Source organism: Lissotriton vulgaris, chromosome 4_1 (genome assembly GCF_964263255.1).
Source record: "Lissotriton vulgaris chromosome 4_1, aLisVul1.2, whole genome shotgun sequence".
NCBI classification, from domain to species: Eukaryota; Metazoa; Chordata; class Amphibia; order Caudata; family Salamandridae; genus Lissotriton; species Lissotriton vulgaris.
Genome location: NC_141691.1, coordinates 346,279,898 through 346,295,116, shown reverse-complemented (window position 1 = coordinate 346,295,116; position 15,219 = coordinate 346,279,898). Strand labels below are relative to the sequence as shown.

Here is a 15,219-nt window from a genome sequence, read left to right as displayed (position 1 = left end):
AGCTTATACCCTGCATCTGATGAGCAAGCGCCTTGACACCTTCAGGTGAATGTTTCGTGCTTTATAGATTTCTGTTTCATTTCATCAGATGTTCACCTTTTTTTCCCCATCTAACCTGGGAATATGTATTCTCATGGAGTCTAGCTGACAGGATCACAAAATATATTGTGGTCCCTGTATCAATCATTATTCTTCATAGCTTTTCGCACGGTACTAAATCCAACGCAGCTCTTAGGTCGACAAATGCTACTGAAAGTTTCTGCTTTCTCAGTAGAATGTATTTCCATGTTACCAGAACAAATCTGAAAGCCGGGTCACATGTACTAATTATGGGGAGAAAGCCTGCTTGGTAAGGGGGCAATATTGCCTTCTCTTTGATCCATGATTGGAGTTTGTCCAGGACTTGTTGTGCAAAGATCCTGTGTATGTTATCTATCAGGCTGATGAGTTTATAATTGGAGGGGACGGAGGTGTCTCCCTTTGTGTATATAGTGTTTATCTTAGCTCCCCTCCAGGTGGACCTACAGATATGCTATTTGTCAAGAGATCTGCACGAAAATTGTTTTACTTGTTTTCTAATTGATAACTCACTTCTTATGTCACATTTTTAAAATTGATTACGAATTTTAAAATCTCGTACTTTGTATTATCTGCGGAAAGTTAAAACTGAATACGAATTTTAAACTTCACTCACTCTGTGTACCCACGCTCATTCCTGGTGCTGCTAGGGGCTCAATTGTACTCCAGTAGTCTATGCTCGGTATTCCAGCCTGCCTGCCCCGGTCCGACTCGGTAGCCAATACCTTAGAGCGGAGGGCGGGACAGGAAGAGCCAGACACTCCCAGCAAGTCGAGCGGTTAGCGCTCTAGATCTTCTGATCAAAGGGCTATTTAGCCCCCTCGTCGGGTCAAGCGCGCAGCGAAGTGCCCAAGAACGCGCCTAAGATGAGCCAAAGACCAGCCCGTCTGCGCCCGTCCGTGACCGGACGGTGCTAGGGGCAATGGCACCTAGATCTGCTAACTCAGAGGTACGGTCCATACTCGGGCTATCTACACCCCACAGGTTCTTCTGGGCTTACGTAACAAACCTCTATGGGAATGCTCAAAAGGGGCAGATACCAGCTTGGAGGGCCCTTTCTCTTGCCGTTATTGCAAGACCCAATTTCAAACTCAATCGGAGGGCAGTGACCCTGCGGGTGATCCGCTCCATACACATTTCGAGGGCAGTGATCTTGCTGATTGCCACCCTACTCCGACTAAAAGGGTGGGTGCTAATGTATCACTTTGGAGTAAGAACCTTCTTTGCAACATTAGATCGCTATCGAAACACTCAACTGAGGTATGGGAACTAATCTCATCTGAAGAGCCCGATCTATGTTTTCTGACGGAAACATGGCTGAAACCCCACTCGGTTACGGCCATACCTTTAGGAATTCCGATGGGATATAAAATTGTCAGACTAGACCGCCCCATTAAGGCAGGGGGAGGGATTGCAATAGTCCATAAACAAGAAATAAATATATCTGTCCTAGACGAACTATGCACCCCAGAACTAAAACTGTTGATTTTTAAAACTAATGCTGCACCCAAAAAGGGGCTTTGGTTTATCGCCCTCCTGGGCCTTGTGCCAATTTCTCCATCACTCTAGTGGAAGCATTGGCCCCCCATGTAAGCGATTTCTTACTTATGGGAGACTTCAACTTTCATAGCGAAATTAAAGAGTGCATTGAGGCACAATCCCTACTGACCGATCTGTCCCTACTGGGCCTAAAACAAGCTAATAGGGGTTCAACACACCAGGCAGGACACACTTCTGGATTTAATCCTGTCCAACTCCCCATCAATCAATTGCCTACCTCCAACACAAGTAAAATGGACCGATCATTTCATTGTAGAATTTTACACTCCTCGCATTAGTACTCTTCCCTCAGGCCCGATTGCGTTGCCGAGTAAACGGAGGCAATGGCACAAAATGGCACAAAATGACCCAAGATTCTTTTAAAGAGAGGTTTGTAGAACCCTCCCTCACGCTCACTGAAGACATCGAGGTCTAAATTGACTAAATTTGAAGGGGCGCTTGTGACAGCAGTGAATGATATTGCCCCCTTGAAACTGTTTAAACTACACCCGGCACATAAACAAGAAGTCTGGTTCTCAGAGCATTTAGGGTCCCTAAAAAAAGCCGCCAGGAAACTTGAAAAGAAATGGAGATTGTCCCATTTGGCTGATGACAAGAGCCGCTACTGGGAATCCCTCTCCACATACCATAAAGCCATTCGCATGATGCACAAAAACCACATTGCGTCCCAACTCGCAGCTGCTGGAAATACTCCAAGGGTATTATACCAAATTCTGCAGTCATTCATTAAACCGGTGGCCTGCGAGAGCTCAGAGTTAGAGTCTCAGCAACTGTGTGATGACATCTCACAGTGTTTCACCAAAAAAATAGATGGGATCTATGAGAAAATCATTAGCTCCAACCTGTCCTTTTGTGGAGATAATTCCCAACCACAAATTAAGGAAGAACCTAACCCTACCACGCACACCCTAGGCATATTTCCTCCTATCGCATTACAAGAGGTTGTATCTTTAACCATGCAAATCAAGAGCGGGTGTCCAGATGACACTATCCCAGCAAGAATTATGCCTATGCTTGGTAAAGAACTAGGTCCTGGGATTCAGAGATTGGTAAATCTTTCCCTGAGCACAGGTGAGGTCACAAGGGGGTGGAAAAAGGCAGTGGTAAGACCCATTAGGAAAAACTCCACAATTCCATGGACAGACCTGTCTAATTTTAGACCAATATCCCTGCTACCATTCCTTGGAAAACTCACTGAAAAACTTGTGATTCGCCACCTATCCATCTATATCGAATAGGCAGGAGGGCTGGATTACTCACAGTCCGGTTTTAGGCCTAAACACAGCACAGAGTCAACCCTGATGTCAGTCACAGACGACCTACATATATATCAGGATAGAGGCCACTCAGTCATCCTGGTATTACTAGACCTGTCGGCGGCGTTCAACACTGTGTCACACAACATCTTGACAAGTCGACTGGCAAACATCGGTCTAGAGAACAAGGCTCTTACCTGGCTAAGGAGCTTCTTATCCAACCGCACCCAATGCGTCACCATGGGTGCCTATTGCTCGGCAGAGGTAGAGATCTCTAAAGGGGTGCCACAGGGCTCTTGTCTGAACCCGACTCTCTTTAACATCTATGTGGCACCCCAGGCTGGAATTATGCGAGCATATGGTTTCATCCCTGTGTCTTACGCGGATGACACACAGTTCCTTTTTCCCTTTAAATCTCTCACCACCGAGGTTAAAAACTCCTTTTCGCAGGGCATGAAAGATGTGGCTCAGTGGATGTCATCAAACTGCCTGCAGTGTAATGTAAGCAAGACCGAAGTCATGTTGTTCGGGGAGGCAAAAATCCTCTGGACCCCAGATTGGTGGCCACATGATCTGGGACCAGTCCCTAAACCCAAACAGATCGTAAAGAACTTAGGAGTCCGCCTAGATCAGGAGCTTTCACTGAAACAACATAGCAATTATATTGTGGGCTCATGCTTCCACGTGATAAGCCTACTACGCAAAGTCCTCCCTATACTTCCAGACTCCATCAGGAAAACATTGGTACAGGCCCTTGTCCTTAGCTGTATTGACTAATGTGACGGCTTGCTACTATCTGTAAACGAGGGAGTATTAGCCAAACTCCAAGTGGTCCAGAACACTGCAGCCCGCCTGGTCTTGAACGCCCCTCCCCCCCGAACTGCGTCCAAACCTCTCCGGGACAAACTGCATTGGCTGTCGGTCCGGCAGAGGACGAAGTTTAAGACATGTTGCCTAATTCACAAGAGCTTAAACGGACTAGGTTTTGCATATCTGAAAAATAAATTTATTCCCTACGCCCCTGCACGTTCTCTTAGGTCAAGCAATCAATCCCTATTATGTGTGCCCCGTGCAAAGAAGGCCAGACACAGAGGCAGAGCTCTTTCTGTGGTTGGGCCATCACTATGGAACAAGCTCCCTCTAGCTCTCAGACAGTGCTCAGAACATCTGCTGTTTAGAAAGCAACTCAAAACCTTTCTGTTTCAAAACTAGTCCATTTTCATCTGGTTTTCCCTCTGACTGTGTCTTGCTGTGTTCCTAGGGCGCAGAGATACTCCTCCGGGAGTCGATTCGAGCGCGATAAAAACCCGCAAAATAAATAAATAAATAAATAAATACATCTCTATACGGAGCCCATATCATGGGTTCTGATTTGTATAACTCCCTGTATCTGATCAGGACCAGCAGCCTTACCTGCCTTAAGTTTATTTATTGCTGAGAGGGTATCCTTCATGCTAAAGACTAGTTCTGTGCCAGCCATAGGCATAGCAGGAAAGGTGTGGGAAATATATTGGTCAGCTCTAGAGTTGTGAATACCGCTCACGTCCACGTCCTGGAGTATAGTGTAGAGAAGTGCTCAACCCAGACCTCCGGCTGTATATGGTAGCTGGGAGTGTTAATGATCTCTGTCTTTCATTTTGCGAAGATATGTCAGAATGAATGATTGTCCTTACTTCTAGCAGCTAGTACCAGGTCCTACCAATTTTTATCTGCAAAGTCATGCTTTGCTTTTGCAAGTGCTGCTTTGTATCTATTGTGCGTTACAGAGATAGGGTTAACCCATTGGTAGCGGGACCTGGGTAGTTCAGTGTTACATATAAAGGGGCTCCAACACAAGTTAATTACAACAAAAGAAGATTTATAAAATTAAAGCAATGTAGAACTATTATTGTAATTAACTTGTTTCTGGGAACCCTTTATATGTAACATTGTATCTATTGTGGGCCATGTCTACCCCAGGTGGCTATGCTCCTTAACCGCTAACTGCAAGGTCCCCTTTGTTAGTTTACATTCATTTTGTTGTGCCAGCGAGCCTACTGTCTGGACTATTTTTGATAAATATGGTTTGCAATGCTCCATAAAATTCATTGTGTTTTAATAGTATAGAGGTTAGCCTTCGAGAGTACGCACAGTCCAAACAGCTGCTCAGACCAGACATCAAGTTTATAAAAAAAACTCGTAAATCTTTGTGTATAAATCCGCATCTGCGAGTTCTTTGGTCCAAGTAACTCTTCTGCAGTTGTTGGATATGCGCGGCTCTTCGACCTTAGAGAGAGACAGCAGGCTAGATTCCTATCAACTTTGTAACACTACGGAGTGAGGTCCTGGGACGTGAGGGCAGCTGGACCAAATAATTCAATACACACAAAAAAGTTGCTAGCCCCACACTTAACTTTTTATCTCCAAAGCTAAGAGAAACAAACCAATCCTAGTCTTATGTTTGTTGGGTATATTTATTTTTACCCCTCTGGGTTTATATTTTCAAAATACTACTTTCAGTTTTCATGAATGAGAAAGAACACTGTACATTAAATACACATTTACACATATATACAACACAATTTCACATTTTACATATATACACAATAGATACAATCTTCATCTGTACCTCACTACCTTTTATCCACAAATAATTGCTCTTTGTAAGATAATTGTCAAGTAGTAATAGTTCAACTAAAAACCACAATAATGAGCAAAGTCCTGCTAAAAGAAAGGTCAAATAAGACTTATTTGACCTTTCTTTTAGCAAGACTTTGCTCATTATTGTGGTTTTTTTGTGTGGGGCTAGCAACTTTTTTGTGTGTATACATTCCTATCCACGGCAGGGTCCATTATTTTTAACAGCAATGGATTGTGATCGCTATCGGTCCTCAGGACGAAAGACATATCCTCTACTATTGACCAGATTCTAACATCAACTAGAATATAATCTATGATGCTAGTACTGGCATCCTATTTAAAAGTTGCCTGTCTATTTCTGTCTGATATAGTCCTTCTATTGCAAGCTCTGAGGGCTCTGCCTGTAACTAGTGACGCAATCATCAGGGAAACAGCTGTAAAACAAACACAAAAGCAAACAGGATGACGGGCCTAAAGGACAGCACCTCACTGTCACACTACCTCTATATTTCTTGTTTATGGTGCACACTCCGACACTTGTCATCCTTTGGCATCACTGTTTTGCAGATTATAACGCATTTTATAACACATTAAGGTGCACCGAAGACAGCAATCTAGTCTTCGTAGGTTTTCTTCAAAATCTGTCTTTATTCCATGTCTTTCTCATATAAAACAGCCAATGCGTTAAGTTCCCAAATCACAGGTTGTGAAACTTCATCAGGGCTGCAACAAATAACATAAAACATATTTGTAATTTACAACAAATAACTTGACGGACATGACACCATAACAGACTAATCACAAAGACGAAAACATTATCTAATTTTCTCCATAACTAATACCTTGCAAGGTGCCAATTACCCCTTCTTGCACCACACATAACACATCTAATTTGTGGACAATACATGAAATGGATAATATATTTACAATCAATATTTAACAATTATTATTATTATTTTTTTGTAACATAGAAAAACAATTTAAAAGAGTAACGTGACCCTTATATTTATTTATTTATAGGAAAGTGCAATCTGCATGGAGGCATGCCGTTAGAGGCTATGGTTCAAATTGTGAAAAGAGGAAGACACATATGTACAGAGAGTATTTGAGAATATAATGCATTGATCTGATGATGTAATGACTCCTCTGTCTATCTTTAAATGAGGTTACATTCAATAGAGTTCCAATGACCACATATACTGATACAACACTTGCAAAGGGGGGTGGGGCGTAGTGGTAGGGAGCGTGTGTTGGAAACAACTGTAAAACAATTGCAATTTTTGGTAGTTGCCAGGTTGTGTATACCCTATATCTCGTTCTCTTCCTCTAATAATGTACTTAGTAGGGGAGAGGGTTCAAAAGTGGCATTAAAGTCCCAAGCTACTAAAACTTTGGAGTTGCTTTGATGTACTTTGTTGGACTTGGCCATGTTGGCTAAAGTTCACTTAAACTTTTTGCTTTTCTCCTAGACTGTTTTCCTGACAGAGAGGTGGGAAGTTAAATGCTGTAGGTACTTGTCACTGCTAATCGGTGTGCAAGTACAAATGTTCCCTGTATAAAGTGTAGAGTTGGTTTGTTTGTCTCTGATTGGTATGTTTTCTGTGCTGGCAAGATCCATAAGTGATGTGCACTGTGTATGCCCGAGCTAGTACTAAGGAAATGCGCAGAGAGGGAACACAGGTCTTCAGCTTAGGGCCTGCGTGCATTATGCTAAATTAGCATGTTGTCCTGACAAGTGCTACCAGTTGTAAGGCCTATTTCCCCTTTTGCATACACATGGGGCACCCCTGTAGGACATCCTGGGTAACACCTAGGCAGGGCGCAGTGTAGGTAAAAGGCAGGAACTGTGCTAGTGTGGGCGCTAGGCCCTGATGGTGAAAGGCCATCCTGCCCGTTGGACAGAATGGGGGAGGCTGGGTATAGTATTGTTAGCCTAGTTTCCCAAGATTTGGAGGTGGAACAATGAAGTTTGGTATGTCCGAACTCACAGCGTCATAACGCATCTTTTGGGTGGATTGTTTTGTCGCTGTGTGTCCAGAACGCGCTTTATGAGAAAATGGCAGAGTTTGTTCTTTAGACTTATATGCGTGAGGTTGTGCCTCAGGGGAGGGGTGGAGACAGCACCCGGCTGCCCTGCACCTGGAGCGGGGCGAAAAGGCCTGGTTCAGAATCATAAAACAATAGAACCATCTCCCTCTGAATGGTTAAAGATCCAGACCCCCAGTATCAAATAGAAGATGGTGACACTGGGGGGGGGGGGATATGCAAGACTGATTTAGGGAACGGGTCGGGGACCCCTGAGTACAAGGAATCTTCAAAGGCACTGGGGGTATAACTAGAACAACTGGAACCCCAAGACTTTAGTTATGTTTTGTCATGTGGACAATGTCATCCAGAACGGTCTCTGTATCTATCAGAGGAGTTTTTTGCAGAGGGGAGGTGGTCCACGAAAGGAGACCAAGTCCACATTAGTTTTCACTGTTTGTTTGTTGATGCTAACACACTCAAGAAAACTCTGGACCTCTTGAGTTTTCAAACAACAAAGTCTTTAGAGGGGATGATGAGTGTGTGGAGCGTTACATTTTAAAATCCTTAGGCCCAGTCCTTTTTAAATGAAGAAGATCAAAGTAACCAATTCTTTGTAGAAAAAATAACTCTTTATTTGTGATGATACAGACGTGGACAGCCGACACGTGTTTCGCCCCTGTGGCGAATTGCGCCAGGGCTTTCTCAAGGCTATTTACAATTTTGTGTATTTCCGCAATCTGTGCATAGTATGTTTCAGCATAAAGTCCGGTTTGTTAATTTATTAAGGGATTGAATCCCCGGCGTATCTCTCCAAGCAGCTCGTCTCTTCCGCTGTTTCCGCGCTGAAACAGCGGAAGAGACGAGCTGCTTGGAGATTTTAAAATGTAACGCTCCACACACTCATCATCCCCTCTAAAGATCTATCAGAGGAGTGCTGGGAGCTCTTTGAAGACGCCGTGGACTGGTCAGGCCTCTGGCGGCTTTTACCTGTCCGGGATCAGGAAGAAACCCTCTGCCTCAGAAAGAGTTGCTGAATAGGCTGCGGGAGACGCTTGACCCTTGCTTCGTGATCTTGGGCTTGTGGACAGTTTGTAACTCTTGACCGAGGAGAGACTGAAGGGGCACTGCAGTGGATCGTGCCCCCCTTCTTCTTGAGCAGGACTTTGCTATGTGCTACGTCCGAGGTGAGCTGGCTCCCTGTTTGGAAATACAAGAACATAAACATTTCCTGGAAGACTCAAGTGGTGCGATGGTGGGACCTTATCGAGGAAGCCTGAGACTTCCAAAGGAGTGCCTAAAGTGATCGTGGGCACCCAGAACGAATCAAGACTCTGACGAGCAGGCTGCATGTCTTGGTGTGTCTACAGGTGTTGGAGCACCTGTGGATTGTGGGCATCGTGGAAGAGAGCCAAGATACGGGACGCCCAAAGGGTGCTTGTCGCTGTGCAGTCTAGTCACTAGTGGAGAGTGCTGGGACATCATGGGCACTAAGGAGGAGTGAGTCTCCCACACACAGATTGACTTGTGGTGGTGATGTGAGACTCAGATGTGTAGTGTGCGTGTGGTAGTACGAGCCGGGCATTAGTGGAGAGCGCCGGAAGGCCAGGTGCACCAGGAGAAGGAGCGAGTCTCGGACACGCCAAGGGTTCGTGTTGAAGGTGCCACCAGAAGTGCTGGTGAGGAGTACCGGGGAGGGAGCGAAGAAATCCTAGCATCACTGGAGAGGAGGGCCAGGTGATCGAGCCCTCAAAGGCAACGTGAAGGAGCACCAGCGTCGGGTGGAAGCTTCGTGGAAGGAGTTGTGCTGAACGTAGGTGGCCCAGACCGGCAGCCCCACAGGAGCTGAGCTACCGGCCCAAGTGCGCCTTGCCCGTGGTGGCAAGGTTCTGGAGTGAGGCCAAGTCGCTGCTGCAGGAAAGGAGAGCGAGGTCCCGCCCCCCCAGGTAAAGTGGATCATCACCTGGGGCGGGGTGTGGGCCCAGAGGGACACTCTCTCGGCCTCTCACTGCTGGCAGCTGTGTGCGCCTTTTGCTCCGGCCCAGATTCGGTCCGCGTTGGTCCTGGATGGGGCAGTACTGTGGACTGGGCCCGGAGGGGAACTGGGGTGTCATTGTTGATCCATGTTGGGGGCAACTGGTCACACACTTCTAAAAACAGTTGTATAACACCTTGCATATTTGCTGCTAATGAACTATCGCACTATTGAGCAACGTCTGACACCAGAGGTGCTTAACAAACTCAGGGGGTTAGTGCGCTACGCACTACTTTCTGTTGCTCTTGAAGGATACAGGACCATAGCACTGCATTGATTGTTTACTGCACTGTAATGAATTGCACTGTGACGCATTATCTTATTCCTTCCTTGCACAGGGCATTCTGGTGGTGATACGCATTTCATTGTTTGCCTATCGCACTGTACGTAATTGCAGCGTGACGCATTGCTGTATTCCTTCCGTGAACAGGGTATGCTGGTAGCGACCTGAGTTCCATTATCTTGTGTGAACTCAGTTCAGGATCTTGATGCTACGCATTGCATTGTTTCACTGTGGCACTGTACAGAAACCCATTGTTAAGTAGGGCAGTATTCCTTGTATTTTGCAACGTGTGTGAATCTAGTGATACGACATACCTAAGCTGTTGAGAACAGTTAAAAGTCAGCGTAACTGTTGGCTTGAAGCGGTGGTTGGGAATTCGAACCGCCCAACCCACCGGAACAATATTACCCATTGTATATGTGTTGAAGTTGTATCGGGTGGTCATTTCGTACATCTTTTTATATAAATTATACTCATTTTATACAAACTCGTGTGGGGTCCATTTGTGGTGACATCATTGGGGTGGCTTTGGGTGTGGTTGCACATACTGAACACTCGTGCCTTGGAGATAAGTCTGGCTGCTCGTGTCACACTACTAAGGGAGCGAGCAGGTTGGTCTCGGACGGTGTCCTATCTGGAGGTCCGGGTCGCGCACTTGACAACAATGGTGCGCGTGGGAACTCCAACTTCTAACATACTTCCACTAACTTATTTAACAATGATTATATTGGGGATTCGCTACAATAGGGTTCGGACCTAGCATAGATATTAAACACAGTTAGCCTTAGGCCTGTTACAAAGTGAGCTGGTTCCCCAGTATGTCTTGTGACTTTATAGCCAGTCATTTGTACTTGCATGCAAGAGTATTCTTCACTAATATTATCTGCCCCCGCTGACTCTACCAGTTTCTTTTGGTGCGTTAGCTTCCACACTATAGGTTGTATAGCCGTTGATCTGCACTCCCTCCACTGCCAACATCTCCAGGAAGACGCAGATGTCATTTCTGCCCATATAGGAATGCCATTCTGGGTAATGCAGATTAAGGTGTATCGCTGCCATATTCCAGGAGATTAGGGTTAGTTGATTATTAGTAAGCATGGGTTGAAAATTCGTTCCGCTCGTGGAATTTGCAAATTTTTTGCAATTTCCCAATCCGCGAATTGCTCGAAATTGGCAAACAATTCGCAATTCATAAGTTGGCGAATTTTTTTTGCTAGTTCTGGCTTCAAAAATACAATCTCGCGCGCGGAGTTGACTTTCTGTGATTCTGAGTTCGCCGAGTAGTTTTCGTCCCGGTTTGCGTGCCCTGCGCCATTTTGGATCTGGCTGCGTGATTGCGCGAGACATTTCGACCACGAGTATGTCATGGAGTCCCTCCATCTTGCACTGCAAGACTTTGAGAACGCGAATGCGTCACAAGGGCCCACGATCACATATCGCGAGAGTAAACAATAGCGAATACATAGATGCAACGTGCAGCTGACATCCGGCGGGAGATTTAAATAGCTCGCTTTCCCGAAGTCGCAAAAATTGCAATTCTGCACAAGAAATCTATCACTGGCAGCATAAACCTTATGGAAATGATGATTTGGATCAGAATAACTCCTCAGATTGACATTTGGCTGCACTTTTTTGTGCAAGGAGTCCATTTTTAGGGGGGTGGGAGGAAGGAAGTGCCCCAGAGTCTCCAACGTCCTGTTCCTGTCCAGCAGGCTCCTCTAAGTGCTTTGTCCATGTCCTGGTCACAGTCTTCATTTGGATCTGGAGCTGGAAGGATTACTCTTTGTGGCTGCTGCTGGATATTTGTATTTGAGGACTTTTTGTTTGGATCACTTTTGGATTTGAGATTTTACAAGTAAGTTGGTGTTGTTTGTTTGGGGTATCTTAGAGCAAATACAATTTATAAACATTTTCACAACTTTAATATATTGTGGGTAGCCACAGTATCCAGTAGGCCCAGGGATAGTCATGGGTGCATGATGTAACTGTTTCTGTGAGTTTTGTTGAACTTAAATATAATTTACAGCATGGATGGCATGGAATTGATTAGCTCACTGTTATATGTAGAGGTTTTTTTCAATTTTGGGGTGCGTGTTAAAGCCACACTAGCCAGTAGGCCCAGGGATAGTCAGTGGTGCATGGACCAAGTCTTTCTGTGGGGTCTCTTGAATTTAAAAATCATTTAGGGCATGGATGGCATTGGATTGAGGTGATTTTTGAGTGTATTTCAATTTTTCGAGTGTTGTTGTACCTGGTCCAGGGCCTGGCTATGAGGGTGGGACAACTTTGAGGCCTGGTCCAGGGCCTGGCCATGTGGGTGGAGGTCTAGGGGTCACTTGGAAGCCAGGCAGTGTGCGTTGTGCCATAGTCTTGCACCCAGTCTGCGCCCAGTCTGCCTTGCTTTCATCCATTATGCCCAGGGGTAGTCAGTGGTGCATGGACCAAGTCTTTCTGTGGAGCCTCTTGAATTTAAACATCATTTAGGGCATGGATGGCATTGGATTGAGGTGATGTTTGTGTGTATTCCGATTTTTTGAGTGTTGTTGGGGCCTGGTCCAGAGCCTGGCCATGTGGGTAGGGGGGGGCGGCATATTGAGGCCACGCAGTTTTTGTTATAGGCCGGCAAGCTTGCGGGCCAGTAGGCCTAGAGTTATGAAAGGGTGCATGAAACAACTCTCTCTGTGTGGTCTCTTTTCCATTAATTTAAACATCCATTTTTGATTAGAATTGCAATTTTTATTTTGGGTCTTTCTGTTTTTGGGATTGTTGTGTTAATAATACTAAATGCCTAGTTGCAATAGTATTAATTGAAGCACGACATATGCAACATGTATTTAACTGATGTTCCTCTGGCTTCTTTGCTTTTAGATGTACATAGACTGAGAACCAGGAATCATCCTCATCATCATCACTTGTTGTAGTGCTAGGAAGAAGTCTTGATGCAGTGTGTGCACAACGTCAGGCGACGTCACGTGTGGCCACAGACAACTCTGCAACTTGTGCAACTGCTGTCCTGCAGTTCTGACATCTGAAGAAGATGGGCCCAAAGAAAGGTAGGGGTAGCTCCTCTGCCAACAAAGTTGCCAATGCCACTGCCAGTAAGAAGGAGCAGAAGAAGCAAGTGGCACCACTTACCAAGGAGACTGGTGTGCCGACCGCCACTTTTTTTGGAGAAAAAAACTATGCCTGCAGCAGCCGTGTCCGTCGGGGACCAAGCTGGGAGCAGCACTTCTGCTTCATTGGTCTCAGTGCCTCCACGCCAAGTTAAGCCCAAGCCCATGAGTGTCGCAGAGGCAGCCACTTTAATTGCTCTTTCACCATCGACCAGTGATGTTGGCGTTGACTTATCGCAAACTAGCATCCAGTCAACGCAGGGTGTAACTCATCTGACGAGTGTTCAACTACACTCGCAACGTCAACCACAGGTGCAACAAGGAGAAGCGCAAGGAGAGGCGCAAGGAGAGGCAAAAGGAGAGGTGCAAGGAGACAAGGCGCAAGGAGAGGTGCAAGGAGAGGTGCGAGGAGAGGCGCAAGGAGAGGCACAAGTAGAGGCACAAGGAGAGGCACAACTGCCCACAATACTTGTTCCTCCAGAAGTAGCGGCACATCAGGAAATCGAGATTCATGTGGAGGTATCAGCCGAGCAAGCCACTCCTGATGATTCATTGTCTTCCAGATCCCCAGCAAGGAAAAGGAGGGCTAGTGCAACTTCTTCTTCAAGCCCCCTTCCTTCTGATGATCTAGCTCGTGATTGGCACCCACCAATTCAGTCTGAGAGGGAGGCATGCCATGAGCCGACAAAGCTAGGTAAAAGGAAGGTTCCCGCAAGGCTTTCAGTTCTTGGTGATGACGAAGAAGAAGTAGAAGTGGTGTATTCTGGTGCTGAGGAAGAGTCTGACGATGACGACCCAGTCATCACAGTCGTCACTCCAGCCCCAGTGGGCATGGAGCAGACAGACATTTTTACCCTTTCCCGAAATGCTGCGCGGGATGTGGGTGGCGTGGCACTGGTACCACCACCAACACAAGTTACTACTACACCAACATGACTTAGAGCTTCCATATTTTGTCTTCAGAAGGGCCGGCAGGGACCTCCATCCAGCTCGACCTCCATTACCTCAAGTAGTGGGGCTGTAAGTGCACAACAGAGTCAAATTCCACAACGCCCATCCTCCACTTCATCTGGCATTGAAAGTGGCACCTCCACCACAACCAGAAATCTCAACTCCCCAGTTTGGGACTTCTTTAGTATTATCAAAAAGGCGGAAAACCAAGTTATTTGTTTGATTTGTAAACAAGTAGTTAGGGTGGACTGGTACTGCGGGACCCCTGCTCCGGAAGTTCGTCTTCAAAGACGATGAAAGGACAAGAGTGAAGTAGGAACGTTTGGAAGATGCCTACATTTGGCGTGGAGATGATGACTCTCTTTCTGATAAACATGGATGTCCAGCCTATGTCAGCCCTGAGATCTTAAACACAAATGGCAGCTACTCTGGCAAGGCAGCGGACGTATGGAGCCTTGGAGTCATGCTCTACACCATGTTAGTTGGTCGATACCCCTTTCATGACATTGAGCCCATTTCCCTCTTCAGCAAGATTGCCGTGGGCAGTTTAACATTCCAGAGACACTATCGCCCAAGGCCAAGTGCCTCATACGTAGCATTCTGCGCCGTGAGCCATCGGAACGGCTGACATCGCAGGAAATTTTGGACCATCCTTGGTTTTCTACAGATTTCAGTGCATCTAATTCAGGATATGGTGCTAAGGAAGTGTTGGATCAACTGGTGCCTGATGTCAACATGGACGAAGACATTGACCCATTTTTTAACTGACTGCTGAGAGTGCTTCTCAGAAGGTACTTCAGTGGGACCAGGCCACATTAAGGAGTCTTTGATGGCCGCTTTCATCACAATCTGGGCCTAACTTGGTAGCAAAGAGTTCCCTGAGTCAAAAGGAACTTCCACAATGAACTAGTACACAAATGTAGCATGGGGGCACATCAACGGGGAGAAGCCTCTGCTATCCGTTTATGGCAGCATGAAGCAACATGTAGCTTCAATCCGAGGAAACTAGGAGTCTGCAATGATCACTCCTTCCGTTGCTTTGAAATATTTGCGGACATTTGAACCATTTTGTCTTGCAAACATGCCTTGGCATCGCACTGTTAGAAACCTTACTTCTGCCACTTTTTTTTTTTCATTGATCGAATGCTTTTTATTTTTCATCGGATGTTGTCTAGTAGTGACTGGATACAAAACAAGTTGTGTTCTGACAAGATAGCGTGACACAAAGTGGGTGCAAAATGTTGTGCTCGTCGACAGTAAACGACTTTTCCATTCGGTTATAAAAAAAATAGTTGCACC

The 15,219-nt window shown here is 45.8% G+C and overlaps 1 pseudogene; it reads left to right on the top strand.

The window, feature by feature from the left end:
• The window catches only part of LOC147718730 (tribbles homolog 2-like), a 97,707-nt pseudogene extending 82,993 nt beyond the window's left edge, over window positions 1–14,714 (top strand).
• Window positions 14,715–15,219: the final 505 nt, after the last annotated feature.